This window comes from Apostichopus japonicus, chromosome 13 (genome assembly GCF_037975245.1).
Source record: "Apostichopus japonicus isolate 1M-3 chromosome 13, ASM3797524v1, whole genome shotgun sequence".
NCBI lineage: Eukaryota > Metazoa > Echinodermata > Holothuroidea > Aspidochirotida > Stichopodidae > Apostichopus > Apostichopus japonicus.
In genome coordinates, this window is record NC_092573.1 from 25906034 (window position 1) to 25921214 (window position 15181).

Sequence of the window (15181 nt, forward strand, 5' to 3'; positions counted from 1 at the left end):
AGTTTTGAAGCAGTAGACCTACAATGCCATCTAAAGTAATTGTGTGCCTAATGTCATCCTTGTCAGCTTGAGCTTGCTTTCATTTGCTTCAGGTTTTAATGCTGTGCAGATGCAATAATGCAAGCCATTTGCAGATAATTAGAAAACCCTCAATCTAGCCAGGATATGCCAATGTGGTAACAACATGAACATTTTGTGTTTCAAGTAATTTAATTTTAATGTCATTTTTCAATTTCTTTCCTTTGATAAGCTTTGAAAACTTTTGAGCTTGGTATCTGACTGAAGATACAGATTATGCTCCTTTAAGTACCACCATACTGTATGTCTTTCCTTTAGCAATTGTCACAAATTCATCACAAACTGCTGATTTAAACTGGTATTTGTTCTCCCTCATCAGTCACCTGTTAATGGAGAGAGTAACCATGCATGCAAGCACTGAAATCCTTATTATAATGATGAATGGTTCAAAGTACTTTCAACTTCATAGCAAAGAGGTCAAGAAAGCCAAATGGAGCATCCATCACCAAACGGTTTACTCTTCAAATGGACAGTTTTGGAGAAAATTACATGTGTAATTAACCCCCCCTTATCCCCCTTAACCCCCCTACCCCCGGAAAAAAATGAAAAATTCAAATGGCCCTTTGATATTGTAATTTCAATCAGTTTGCTTCTGTTCCATTCATTTTCTTCTAATAAGAGGGTTAAGGACTTAACCCTTAAAACTGGATGAGTGAAACATAATAAGAGGGCTGTGAAAGTTGTAATGTATCATCTATGTTCCTACTATGAAGTGAACAATTTTGAGCTGAAGTATTAGTCTTGAAAAATCTGTCATTATTCAAATTAGTTTAAATTACCTACATTATTATACTGACCAATAGTTGGCAGCACTCTTTTTGTCAGTGGTTAATGCTAAACGTCCAAAATGTTAAATCTATAAAATTTGATAAAAAAAGGCACGTTCTCTGATTATCTGCACTTCTCCCGATTTCCAGCTTTGTTCATATCCTGTGGTACTCCCTTAAACCCCAGTTGAGGATTGTAAGACACCATTAAAATGCATTCAGTAACATAGTGTTTATATCTCCTAGGAAACAATTTAACTTTCCCCACTGATCAGAGGTAGATTTATCTATCTGACCTGGGGGTGAGGGTGATCACCCTTGTTTTTATCAGACCATGTTATAGGAGATCAAGTGATCCATATCTGTGTGTGGTTGGCTAACCCTATGGTACAGTAAAATTAACTAAACACAAAACTTTACAGTGATACACACTGAGTTATAAACTAACACTGGAACCTGTTGTACTTTTCATGTAATGTATCCATGGTGATGGGCTCTATCCTCCTAGTGACTAGTGGAGTGTGAATGCATTCCAGGTCATCTGTGGCAGTAAAGTGTGACCTTTCCCTACATGGTTGTAGGAATTCCATTTCTATTCTGATGGAGGAGTCAATGTCTGTCTCTATTCATTCTTCCTGTTTCTGAGTTTAGTGGGAATTTACTACTAAAATGCATTCAGCTCAAAGGAACAGCTTTTGCAACAATTAAATGGGATGGCCCATCATTGCACAAATGATGGTTTAGATCTAGTCCCCTAGTAGAAAGCAGACAGTTTGTAGTTGATGCCCAAAAAGACTTACAGGTGCATTGGTGTTGAAATTAACTGTCAACATTTGGTGGTACCATATTGGACCCAGGTATGGTACCATGAAGACATAATCCCCAGTATTAATCAAACATAATCCCCAGCAATAATCAGACATAATCCCCAATATTTATCAGACATAATCCCCATTATTAACTTCTTTAATCCATCCAAAACAGAAAAAGTGAAATTAGAAATTCTTAACAGGTTTGCATGAAAAGAAAAAAAAATCAATTTGAGAGAGAATAATACATAATTCCAATTTCTGGATTGTTGAATAAACACCTAATGTGGAACCTGCAGTCAAAACAGTTGCCACAGTAACATAAATTGTAAGTTCTTTACTTTACATTGAAGGCTATTGCTGCATATTTGTGACTTTTAAGTCAATTTACCACCGGACCCCAAGATCCACCTCCAAGCATGCAACCTCGAGTATCCATCTAGCGTAGATGAAAGAAAAGAAAATGAAGACAACCAGAGACAAACTCCTGGAACGTAACTAGCCATTATAAATTTGATTAGATTCGTCAAAGTAATTCTATTTGAGGGTAAATAGCAAGAACTGATCAGAAATTGTGTCTTGATTAATTCTTCAAGTGTCAACTGGGAGGTAAATTGAATACAGATTTGTTTTCCTTAATGGACGGAACGAGTTATTGATTATGTATCATGGTACACATCAATTACTGCTTTTGTGCTATTAGCAAAGCATCAATCAAAATGTATGTGCGTGTGCATGTGTGTGTGTTTGTGTTACAGAGCAAGCCTTACAAGACATTCATTGAGTTCAGGTAAAGTCAACTGCATAAACAGAAACTCAATTTAGAGTTTGATCGTCCCTCGGAATAGATGCTTTTGGTTTCGGTTAGTATTTTGTATTGAAGATCCATATCTAGTCTGAGCTTCATTTTTAGATGAGTATTGTGTCCCAGTTTCCGGTTGTAGAACTCCCACAAGCTTCGTGAAAATGAAAATTTGTTGTGTTAATTGATTCACGGTCGATTTGAAGTTGTAATAGTTTCCTTGTTAAATTAGTGACATGATGTTAATGGTCTGTGTTGGTTTGTAGAGCATTACACAGAGCATCAACCTAAACGTTGGAGTCCACTTGACATCAACTCTCTGCATGAAGAAACAGTACTACTAAAGTATATGAACACGTAGCCAATTTACCCCATATTTAGTACAATTTATTGTGTGTGATAATCTCATTCAAAATCTTGAAATTTTTCGATATACACACATGAAGTTTTGATATATCTGGAAAAGCTCATTAAATATCAGCAAACTATGATGTAGAGTGTTGTGCTCATTAAAATTTTATATTTTTAGCCCTTAATAAGTTAACCCCTAATTACAAGCCCACATATATCATTTGAGTAAAGTGATACACTCAGAGAAGACAACAATACATTAAAAAAATATCACCTTAGGCCACAAACCTGTGTTCAGAGTGTCCTTGAAACAAAGGAATAACATAAATGAAAATTAGGCAGTCACTCCCTTAATACTCCATCAATGTGCATAATTAGCTAATGTTTATTCATAAATGAAACTAGACTTAAGAAAAAACTTGTAAAATGGTCAATCTTTGATGGGAGTTGCAGCTATATTCATGTTCTATAATGCCCATTAGAGTGATTAGGATGATGTTGTTCCTAGTTTTCCATATACCTTTAAACATTTTTCAGTATTCATGACCCATTTTTGATATTCAAAAAAGAAGTTTCCTGGTACTTAAGTCAAAATTATAGTTAGTGTTGTGCTATATCGCCAATATCGGTTATGGCCGATACCCGATATTCAATCCCGATTTCCGCACGATACTGATACCGATATTAGGGTTTGCACAACTCACAGACACTAACCACTCGCATAACTCTCATTTGCGGAATCCTGTTAGTAAATAAGTTATTAAAAGGATATGTGCGTATTCTGTCACACTAGTCCAGTCCTAACCTCTTTAAATTGATATTCCAGTGAAATTCATCAGAATATCAATCATTCCGGATACGAGAAATGTTTTCCCCTGGTAGGCTACAGTAGGCTACTTGACATGATTGTATGCAGGCATATCAGATATTACCCGTTTGGAAAGGCCTAGCCGACGGTATCCATGTCAGACTCGAAAACAACTGTGCCTGCTTCATCTGAAAATAGTTGAAATCTAATCTACTTTCACATACACATGTTTCCCCTTTCGTGCAAAACACAAGGCTTTAAGTAGAGATAGCAAGTTGAAGCAGTCAGATTTCATTGCAAAACCAAGCATGGCTTTGGAATTAAAGAGGAAGGCCCAGGTTCGAATCCCGGTGGAGGCTGGAAGATTTTACACTGTTCTGGATTTTCCTTCTCATTACGTTTTCAATAATATGTGTATATGAAGATTTTAGCTGATACTGTCTAAAGGTATTAATAACTTTACAAAATTAAAAGTCCATAGATATGTAAATAACCATTTTATCTCAGTGGCTCATTAAGGACCAGTTTGTATCATATTGAATCAATTAAATATAATTAATTAAGTAGCTTTGATATTATTCGCATACAGTTTCAAACTGACTTTGACTGGCAGTTGTTAAGTTTTACAGAGCTACAAAATTTGGAGTAGTTACACTGAGTCCAAATTCTGTACAAAGTTCAAACCTGATCAAATATGAATTTTATATTTGAACAAATATATGTAAAGAAATGGTTTTTATACAAGTTTCCAAATCAGGTTGCCGTAATCTTCGACCGGGGAATAGTCAATGAAAATGAAGTTAAACCAGGCAATTAATACAGTGTGGCCTCTTAAAACACGATTTCAACACTCATTTCGAAAGGGAAATCAGGAAATACACACTGAAGAGGCCATTTAGCATATCAAAGAAAATAAATCTCCAGTATACAATTAATTCCTCAAGTTTCTATATTTTAGAGCAGTCTATGATTTCAATACGTACACTTCAGAATAACATTCTAATATGAACTCTTCCCCTAAAAGGAGAGCCTTCCATGAAGTGGTTGTTTTTAAAACTTTGAGGAAATGCTTGGCAAATATCAGCAGTTGATGTTATCATGGGATTTACAGTATTTACTGAAGGCCACATGGGTTCTACTGGTCCCCTCAGAATGTACCATCCATCCAGTTTAAACTTGTTAGGTTTAAAGAAATTGACAAATGTAACCAGTGTGTAGGCTAGCTAGATCAGAGTGCTCATATGTATAGGAGACAGGCAAGTATTGGGGGTGTTTAATGAGATTTGAATAGTTCAATGATGAGGAGGAGGACAACCATGAAACCAACAGAGCTCTGTTTTCCCAATTCACTGGAGCTCATGTCGTCATGGCAATGGTGTCTAAATGTCTGTCTATCTGTCAAAGTCAGTTGACAGATCAGTTTTCTTACCATTTGTCGAATGTTTAGCTATATCTAAAGCTGTTTGTTGCATGTTAGCAGGGTGATTATTAAAGCTGAACTAAACACTCACAGCAGTAGTAGTACTGTGATGACATTCTCTGTTATTTTATACGGTCTCAAGATTCAAAGTTCTTATGTTTCTTGATCAAATCTCAATAAGTACTTCCGTTTGCTCCTCTGCTACATCTAAACTCTGCTTAAATTTTCTTACTGTAGCTCTCAAAAGTAAGTTAGTTGGGTTTATTTGTCTTAATAGGTACTAATTAACAGTCAGTTGATCTGCTTCTGCTAATTTAGAGTATCTCTCTCATCATTTCCATTTCCCTCATTCTTCCAGGGCTGCTATTTATTATGCAAGTGATGTTTGTTATTATTCTGGACCCTCTAGCAGTACTTATTAGAAAACTCATAATGCAGCCTTTGTCCTTGTCCTGTAATTACAAGGTGATTAATAATCATCATCTCCCTTCTTTCTTCCCTCTGCTGTTCTCCTTCCCTTTCCCTCTCCTCTGTCTTTCTCCCCCTACCCCCCCCCCCCTGGGCTGTTTATACACAGGCAATAGTAAAATAAAGAGGATTTTTTCCTTATTAGCATCTATCCTTTTAAAGTAGAAAAATGACTAATAACCTAGGGAGCATACAGTAGATGATTTTCACTAAATATTTTGCATGCTTAGGTACTAATTTAATGTGAATTGTAAAAAGGTGGAGAATTATTGTATAAAATCAGTCACACAACTCTCATTTGTAAGTTCAGTCCTACATTTCAACTCAGCATTATCATCCTACATAGCCTAAAGGTGAGTACTAATCTGGTGATTGAAAATAATCATGAATGAATGGCTGAATGCCAGCTTTAAGGGTGAACAATTAGATAATATTTTGCTTATATCTTCAGTTTATAACACATTTTCTCTACCCTGATCAAATTTGAGCAATATTCTACAGAACATGCAAGGAATATCTGACTGTCGACTGCTTAAGAAAAAAAAGAAGAAAAAAAATATATAATTTTGAGGTTACAGTTGAAGCTGGCTGAAAGCTATGTGTTGCATAGCTCAAACCATGTACTGCTACTACTACTTACTACTACTGTAATTCTGTAGGTGCTCAATACTACATTAATTGTGCAAATGTAAAAAGCCTGTGGGCAAACCTGTCATGTCTCCAACTCGTCAATTGTAACCGAGTGAATTTTCAGTCTAAGAATACATGGGACCCATGACAATGGGGAAAACTCAGTGCGGGGGCAGTTTTAACCAGGGAACCCAAGTTGAGCCTCTAGGATTGTTAACGCTGCCTGCTGTATCAGACGCACTTGTACAGTATGTGCTGAACAGCCATCCTCTTCTCATCTTCTGAGAGAAAAACACTAACTTGGTTAATTGTAGTCATATGTAAAGCTGCATTTTGCATTGGGTTGCACTGTTTTATCACTCTTGACTGGCGGACATGCACCCTTGATTGTAGGAAGAGATACAGTATATACTGTACAGTTTGCAACAGGACAGAGTCTGCTCCAAATTACCGTCTGATTGAAAATAAGATTATGATAAAAAAGAACTTGAAATTCATCCAAGATTTCAAACTGAACAAAAAGTGTTCTGTTGTCGGCGTGTCAACAACAGAGCAGGCCATAGATGATGTCCAACACTATATGCAGTCCTTGACAATTATATATGTGTGTATAAATCATGGTTCAAATGTTCTTGTTTCTCATTGAGTTTTGTATTTGCATCAAGGAGGGTGACCTAGTGGTCTGTATGCTAGACTACAAGTACCTCAACCACTCTGCTCGACGACGAGCCTCTGATAATTAAAGGACGTTTTATCCTCAAAAACTAGAAACGGTAGAAAAAGGACAAGCTGAACTGCCCTTATAACGGTCAACAACATAATTGGAATCATTATAGTGTCTTCAGTCATCCTTTAAAGGCTCCACAAACATTGAGACAAAAATAGTCAGTGGCTCTTCCGGTTCTTACAACACTCGAGACAAGAAAAGACAAAACAAGACGAAGATGCCTATTTGCATGTACTTCTGCGCTAACATATAAAGATACACATCGTACCTGTAGAAGCACTGAAGGGAAACGTCGATTTCTGCCTTCGGATGCTGCAAAGTCACTCCATGATCGATCGAAGAAGTAACCCTATACTTTAGAAGAGCCCCGGCTTGTTTGCAACTTTTGCCATTTTCAGTGTACAGTAGATGTCACGTCGTATTAGGACAAGACACTCCATCTGTAGCGCACACGTTCATGTGATTAAATCAGCCGAATGTCTGCATCATTTTCCAACCCAGTCGGAATTATTCGATAATGTTTTTCGCTCTCTCTCCTCGGGTTCTGCATTAGGTCTGATTTCTCTAGATGGGAAGTTTTGAGGTTGAAAGTGAGTGATTGAACGGCCTTTTTCGGCTGTAGATAAATCTTTATTCCTGTCGAATAATGTCTTCTTCTGCAGTATAGTGCTTTTGATGTTGACAGTATAAACCCAGGTAGATGTTTTTCATTTCATCTGAGGCAGATCTGTGACTCGGTGATGGTTCTACAGACCTAGAAAGCAAAGTGCTAGCTTTTATCCCATCGGTTCCTAGATTTGTTGATAGTGAAATCACAGGTAGAGAATGTCTCTCTCTCCTACAGATTTTTAAGGAAATAAAAGGTGCATAAACAGTAATGAAATTTATACTCGTTTGGACAAGTTTCTACTTGCCAAGTGTTTGAATCATACCAAATAAATTCCTACTAACTAGTTGTTCATTCATTTGATGTAACTTATTCCCATTATAGTTAAATCAGTTCGACCAATAATTTTAAATAATGCTACAGCAGCTCGTTTGGACAAAATTTACTGGACATCTGAAACCAGATGCAAGCCATTGTTCTATGTCCATCCAATCATTCTCTGTTCCTTGCAATTTACCTTCTAAAAGGATTGTTTTTCGTAGATCTAAAACTGTAACTGTACATGACAAAGAGATTTATAAGAACCTTGGTCAACCAGTTGTGTAACAAATATTTTTGCATTGTTAGTATCTATGACACTGTTCAATGTCACACTGTTTGAGATATGTAAATATGGGTTGTTCATGGTTGGTAGATTGTGTGTACATATATGAAGATGACCAGTACATGTACTACTGACTGTAGTATAGTATAGGATGACCAGTACATGTACTACTGACTGTAGTATAGTATAGTATAGTATAGTATAGTATAGTATAGTATAGTATAGTATAGTATAGTATAGTACAGTACAGTATAGTGTAGTATAGTATAGTATAGTATAGGATGTGATTTAGTGAAAATAAATGCATGTTAATGTAACAGTCTGATCATGCAGTGTCCAACTATTCAAGTACTATAGCATGTACTGTACTGTACTCTAGTTACATTTAGTGTACAGTTATTAAAGTAGCTAATTCTAGATGCTGGGTTCTAGTTCCATTAGGGGCAGTGCTTTAATGAAGCTCAGAGTGTGAGTCAAGTTAATTCATAATGAAACCTGGGCTTAAAATCCCTATCTTTAAACAGCTCAAGATGAGCGGCAGTGAATGCATTGTGGGCTTGTGGGAGGGGGGGGGGGGTGGAGAAGATGAGATGCTGCGTACTGTAGCATCTTATGCATACTATACATGCAAGGTTACAAGTAATCATAAAATCCCAATCATCCCTTTTCCCATCTCTTCCAATCACCCCTCTTCCGATCACCCATCTCCCAATCACCCATCTTCCCATCCCCCTCTTCCAATCCACCCTTCTCCCAATCACCCCTCTCCCAATCACCCCTCTCCCAATCACCCCTCTCTCAATCACTCCCCTTCCAATCACCCCTCTTCCAATCACCCCTCTTCCAATCACCCCTCTCCCAATCACCCCTCTCTCAATCACTCCCCTTCCAATCACCCCTCTTCCAATCACCCCTCCCCCAATCACCCTCTCCCAATCACCCATCTTCTCATCACCCTCTTCCAATCACCCCTCCTTCAATTACCCCTCTTCCAATCCACCCCTCTTCCGATCACCCATCTCCCAATCACTCCTCTTCCAATCACCCATCCTTCAATCCACCCCTCTTCTGAAAGGTAACAGAGTAAGGAACAGTGTGTGCTGTGTACGATTAGATATGTATCACTATTCAACATGTACAGTATCGCAGTGTTTAGTACTTTGTCATAGTGTACATCTTGCACATATATATGCAATGCCTGCTGTATCAGGTTATCACGGCCTTCCTTATCAAACACATTAATCCTGTTTTTGTAGGCAGAACGGTAGGATTCTATGATGTCATGTTCAGAGTAGATGAAGTCTTTATCCATCATCAGGGGAACATATTTCCATGATTCAATGGAACGAAGATCATATCAGTGGAACCTCTTGAGGCTCTCAAATCTATTCAGATTTCCGTTGATTGTTTGGGCCATTTGGTTGTGGTCATTAAAGTGCAGCGTATGATGATACAGGTTATGGTAATTATGGGGCTCACTCCTTTAGCAATGTCAGTATATGAGATTCACTCATGTTAGAAAGTCTTTCATTTCTCTTTCATTTCCTCCCTGGAAGGAAATATGATATTTAGTGGAGTGGTTTTATGTTGAGCTCTACTTGGTCAGTTTCCTGCTTCGTTGCGGAAAATGCCTATTCCTAATTTTTTTTGGATAGCAAAACAGAAAGATGGGATGGTTGAAAAAACAAATTTGATATGATGAAGTACCTAGTGATAAGTTGTATAAAGGTCATGGTTATTGCTTTAAAAAAAGAAAAATTGGGCACATTCTTTTATCTGCTACTGTTCTATATTTTACTGCCACCAGTTATTTTTTTGCTTCTCATTACCTGTCTAAATAAACACTCCTAATATGTGATGTTCAGGCAAAAAGTTTTGAAGGTTAGAATATGGAAAAAATTTCTTTTGATACACATTTTTAACAATATTTAGCATTGATGACCTTCCAGTGTTGAAACAACATCCCTAGGCTACTAATATGATTTTGAAATGAACCAGTCAAATTTTGTGACTTCCTCATGGTTACGTCCAGTGGCCGACAATGTGATAGTTATATCAAATGGAGATACAATTATTCCACACTGTTAGTTGAAAACCCATCTCAATATTCTGTCCTCCTTAACTCCAGATATGGTTGAGTGAATTTAGACTGTTTTGACTGGCTAAACACCCTTGATTTACCCCTGGAATGGATCACAGAGGGTGTGGTCTGTGACGTCAGAACAGAAAATGTTCATCAATTTTTGCGTCTAGTTTCTTATTTTAATCTTCAAGTTTTACTTATCCTTAAAACCTGATACATTTGGAATGTATGCTTAGCTTCATTGAAGATTTCATCAAAATGCAAGTTTTTATCTAAGAAGTAGAAAAACAAAATTGAAGGAAAACAAAAGCATTTGCTACAGAAATTCTGTGAGGATCATTCATTTGCCAGATGCATTCACAAAATATCATTAAATTAAAAAAAAAAAAATCATATCTTCACCGTACGAAATGATATGAGGATGTAGTTTTTGACCTATAGGTGCAGAAAATTGCCTGCAGTTTCATTCAGCAAACAATTTCAGCCAATGGAATATACGCTGAAGTAAAGTGTAGATCTCTTGTTCTAAGCTCTTGTGTCATAATCAGAGGGTAAGGTAACATTGTGTTATCTGTAGGTATTTTATTGTTAAGCTGGGATGTGGATTAACTCGAGGTGAGGTAACATTGTGTTATTTGTAGGTATTTACTATTTAGGGAGGGGAGGGGGGTGAGGTTGGGGGGAGGAGAGGATGAGCAATATTAATACCTCTCTAAGTGTGAGTTGCAAGAGGTTATTCCTTGACTCATGATATTTGTGACAGAAATCAGTTCCACGTCACATCTCCGTTATGTACGGTTAAAGTCTGCATGCCCCTTTAATTATGGTATTTATAGCTCAAACGTATATAAAGAAAATAAGATAGATTCTTAGAATAATATTATTTATATAACTTAAAATAAACAAAGCTCCAAAGAACACAGACATCAAATGACCTCTTTAATAATGGCATTTATTGCTCAACGAAAATAAACAAAAAATAAGATAGAATCTTAGAATAATATTATTTATTACTTAAAATAAACAAAGCTATGTACAATGAACTGACAGACACCAATTCACCAGGATAATTTAAAACAACAAGGAAAAGAATGGTTTCATGTATATAGCATTAGCATACAAGTTAACAATGAATGGAGTTTAACTTGAGGAAACATTTAAGTGAAAAGAGATAGAGAGAGAGCACACGAAAAAAGAAACTAAAAAAAAAGAACCTGTGAAATTGCAAATAACTAAGTACTGGAAAAAGACTGTGTTGTAAATGTATGCCTAGCAGGATCATCTTCATAGGCAAACTGGGATCATCTGGAGATTAGACAGAGATTGGACATGGACAGACATGCAGTCAGTTCGATACACTGAAAACTAAAGGAAGAATTAAACATGAAATAGAGGGTCTCATGTACATGTACCATGATTGCTGTGTTGAAAATCCACGACTATGAACCGATTAAATGCTGCAGTGGATATTGCAGAATTATAAAGCAAAAGACCTTATATTTGATTTATTTTCCCTGAAGGAAAATGAAGCATTTGAAGCATAAAATAAGCTTACAAGAAGACAGATTAAAGGAACTTCTCTCTCTCTTAATAATGTTCTTAAACTTGATGAATGACGATGTCAGAAGACATCCAAGTTTCTAATCAATTACAATTTTCGGCAGAGGCTTGCAAAGTGCTGCAAGTTTGTTGGTAGTATAAACTAGTCATTGCGTTTTCATTGGATTCAAGTCATTAACCAATATTATGTGGAAGAAAGGTCTGTTTAGAGGTTGGGGTTACCTCACTACCTGTAACTCAAACCAACTCCATTCCTTAGAAGCTTTCTAGCACCCCAACTCAGGGGGCCTGGGGACTTAGGTCCCTCAATTTGATACCGGTGTGATGCTGCCACAGGTTTCTATTCAATTGGAATACCAGGGATAATTTCTCTCCCTGCCTCCAACCCAACCCCCCCTCCCCTCCACCAAGTCTCATGTGTATGTCAGGTTACTTGCTTTCTATAGCCACAGCATACAAGACATGCTATCCACCAGTGGTAATTTTTTCTCTGATTTTTTCAGAGCTTTCCTATAAATAGATGCCTTCATATAGAAACTTACCTCAGTTGCAGATGTTGAGGAATTGCCATCTAATTATGAAATGATGAAATGTGTCAGTCAATCTAGTGGTTATAAGTCTGCGGTATCTAGTACTTCCCTATCTCTGTCCATCTAGAGTACGTTAAGAGAGACAAACCCTGAGAAACACTTGAAACTCTCCAAGGGTTATTGTATCTCTCTGAGTATTTATCTTTAGGGCATCTTTTAGGAGGATCAGCAGAGTAATATTGAAGTTCATTAAAAAAAAATCTGTCAGAAAATATTGATATAAACAGTAATAGTCAAAATTAAAAAAAAGTATAATAACATATATCTGAAGCATGTTGGGATTACATGAATGGTTAATTTAATGGGCTGCTTAAGGGGTACAGCAAGTTTGGTGTAAACAGAGATTAAATTTACTACATTCCAAGTTGATTTGAAAGCATCGAGTATGTTGAGAAACAGATGGATTGCTTTTACACTGATTACAACAAACCTGTGAAAGCGTCAAATTTAATAACAGCGGACTTAGAGGACTTTGTAAAAGGTTACAATTTTATGGTGGTAATTATCCTTTAGGTCATAAACAGCTATTAGTAATAAAGATCCCCCCCCCCCACCCTCTCATGATGAAGCTGCATTATAAACCTTCTGGTACTTTGTCCAAAATAGATTTCTGAATCAAACAGATACAATAGTCCATTTTGCTATGTACAATAGTCAGCATATGCGTATACTGCCATGCAGTCCTGTGTATGTCACATATAACATGTATGCCCCATCTATCTACTTTAATGAACATTTTAGGATATGAAGAGTTTAACATTTCTCGGCACATTTGAATGATCGTTGTTAAAAGATTACCTGTGATTACAGTTAGTAAGAGAACTTTTAAGTTGTGATATTTTGGATCTGTCATGTCTTTAAAAGCTCAATTGTGACAAGATTGATCCATTTGTCAAATTTTTATTTCTCTAATTTAAGCAGTTTGCATGTTTGAGGTTTGAATTTTCAGTAAGCTTCAGTAGCTGGAACTGTTCCAGATCACATTTGGGCTTTTACTTTAATGACTATTTGTGTGTAGATCTGAAGATTATTCTATCATTATTACATTATTCAGGTGACATTTCAAGGTTGTTTATCATGATCTGATTTCTGACCTTAGAATGGGTAGCCAAACCATGACATTTAATGGGCAGCTCACGAAATATGTTGGCAGAATCTGCAAACTAATGCTACTTTCGAAACAATGTTTAAGAATTTTAATTGTTCATTTTGTACCACATAAACATGTTCTATATAAAATTTATTTTACACTAGGCATTTTGAAATGTTCAGACTGCCAGTGGGGGAGGTGGATGAGAGGGGGTGAGAGGAAGATGCTTGATGCTTGGGGGCTCAAATCTCCCCCTCTCCCAGAAGTGTACATGGTTGCACCCCTGATGTAGCTAGATAATGCTATGCTTGTTTGGTCAGCCCTGATGTAGCTTGATAATGTTACGCTTCCAGTCATCCCTGATGTAGCTAGATAATTTATGTTTGTTTGGCCATGCACCCCTGATGTAGTAACTAGTAACCAGATGATGATTGGCCAATCAGATGTAGCTACTGTACTGTAGATAATGCTATGCTTTTTTGGCCACCCCTGATATAGTAGTATAATAGTTATTGTTATGTTTGTAATCTATTTTATACTGCTTTGTTGTCATGGAAATCATTCTTCATATGAACTCTTAAGAAATGTTGATGGAGGTCCATGTCAACAACAGGAAATTGGATATAATTAAATACATCCAAGTTATGCAATAATAATAGATATATGCTATCTGCTGTCCTAAACTTAATAATTTTCATCTTTACGAAAAACTGGTTTTCTGTCAAAGAAATGTACATTTAACAAGCCCAAGGTTTGAAGTTTTTGTAAAAATTTATGTAGCTTGAAATTGTTGTAAGTGTTCTGTCTAACCACAGCTGTGTGTGCTTCGAAAATTCCAACTGATTGTTCTACAAGAGTTTAAAACTCAACCAACACAGGAACAGGATGTTGATGATTCTGATCCCAAAGTTGATGGCAAACCCGATATTTTTGCCCTTCAAACACCAAGGATGCCGTTGGCAGTTTCACGGTGTCGGCGAGCTTATGGTAATTTTGATGGTAAAGGATGGAGCATAATTGATGTAATTGAATAATGCCAGAGGCAATTTTTAATCAGGGTTCCATATCACAAGAAAAAAAGATAGAAATTTAAAAAAAAATGTATATATATTTCCTGAAAACTGGAAATTCCAGTTGTGGAAAAGATCCTCTGGACGTTGGCAGTCTGGTGCACTTTAAGAGAGAGGAGACGGAAAGAGGAAATGGAAAGAAATGAGATAAAAACAAGGATTTGGGAGAGAAAGATGAAATGGAAAAAGGATGTGTGTGTTTGAGGAAGTGACAGAAAAACAAGGATTGGATTCACAAATATTGTAAAACACCAGCAATATGGTAGAGGAAATGCAATCAGTACTTTACACTAGAACCTGAAATGGAATGAGGGGAGCGAGATCAACTGGTCCCTCTCAATCAAAGATGCTGGGAAGAGAAAGGGGAGTTGAAAAAGGACATAATGAACCCTAATAAAATGCAACATTTGGCTGTAAACAATTGTCTAAGGTACAGCATAACCTATATTTACAGAGGAAAAGTTGAAATATATTCCAGTGATCACCTGACAGATACAATATTGCATTCATTGAATAGGTTTAGCCTTGGTTTCACTATAGAAAACTGCAGTTTAAACTATGAAGTCTTTGAAAACTTGCAAGCAGTTGGCAAGATACATACCTTTAAATAATGCGGTTACTTGTAGGAGAATTCCAACTCCCAAGAAGCAGCAGGTGCATTGATTGACAGATACTACTTCACATCGTTCCACTCATACCAAGCAAGGGAACATCCTG

The 15181-nt window shown here is 36.7% G+C and overlaps 1 protein-coding gene and 1 long non-coding RNA gene across 6 annotated transcripts in view; both read left to right on the forward strand.

Moving 5' to 3' along the window:
* The window catches only part of LOC139979159 (tumor necrosis factor alpha-induced protein 8-like protein 2), a 63603-nt gene that overhangs the window by 26083 nt on the left and 22339 nt on the right, over window positions 1-15181 (forward strand). The gene's annotated exons all lie outside the window — the stretch shown is intronic.
* LOC139978933 (uncharacterized) lies at window positions 597-7698 on the forward strand. Its single transcript, XR_011797054.1, has 2 exons — window positions 597-2148; window positions 3634-7698. It is a non-coding gene; the product is annotated as an uncharacterized lncRNA (long non-coding RNA).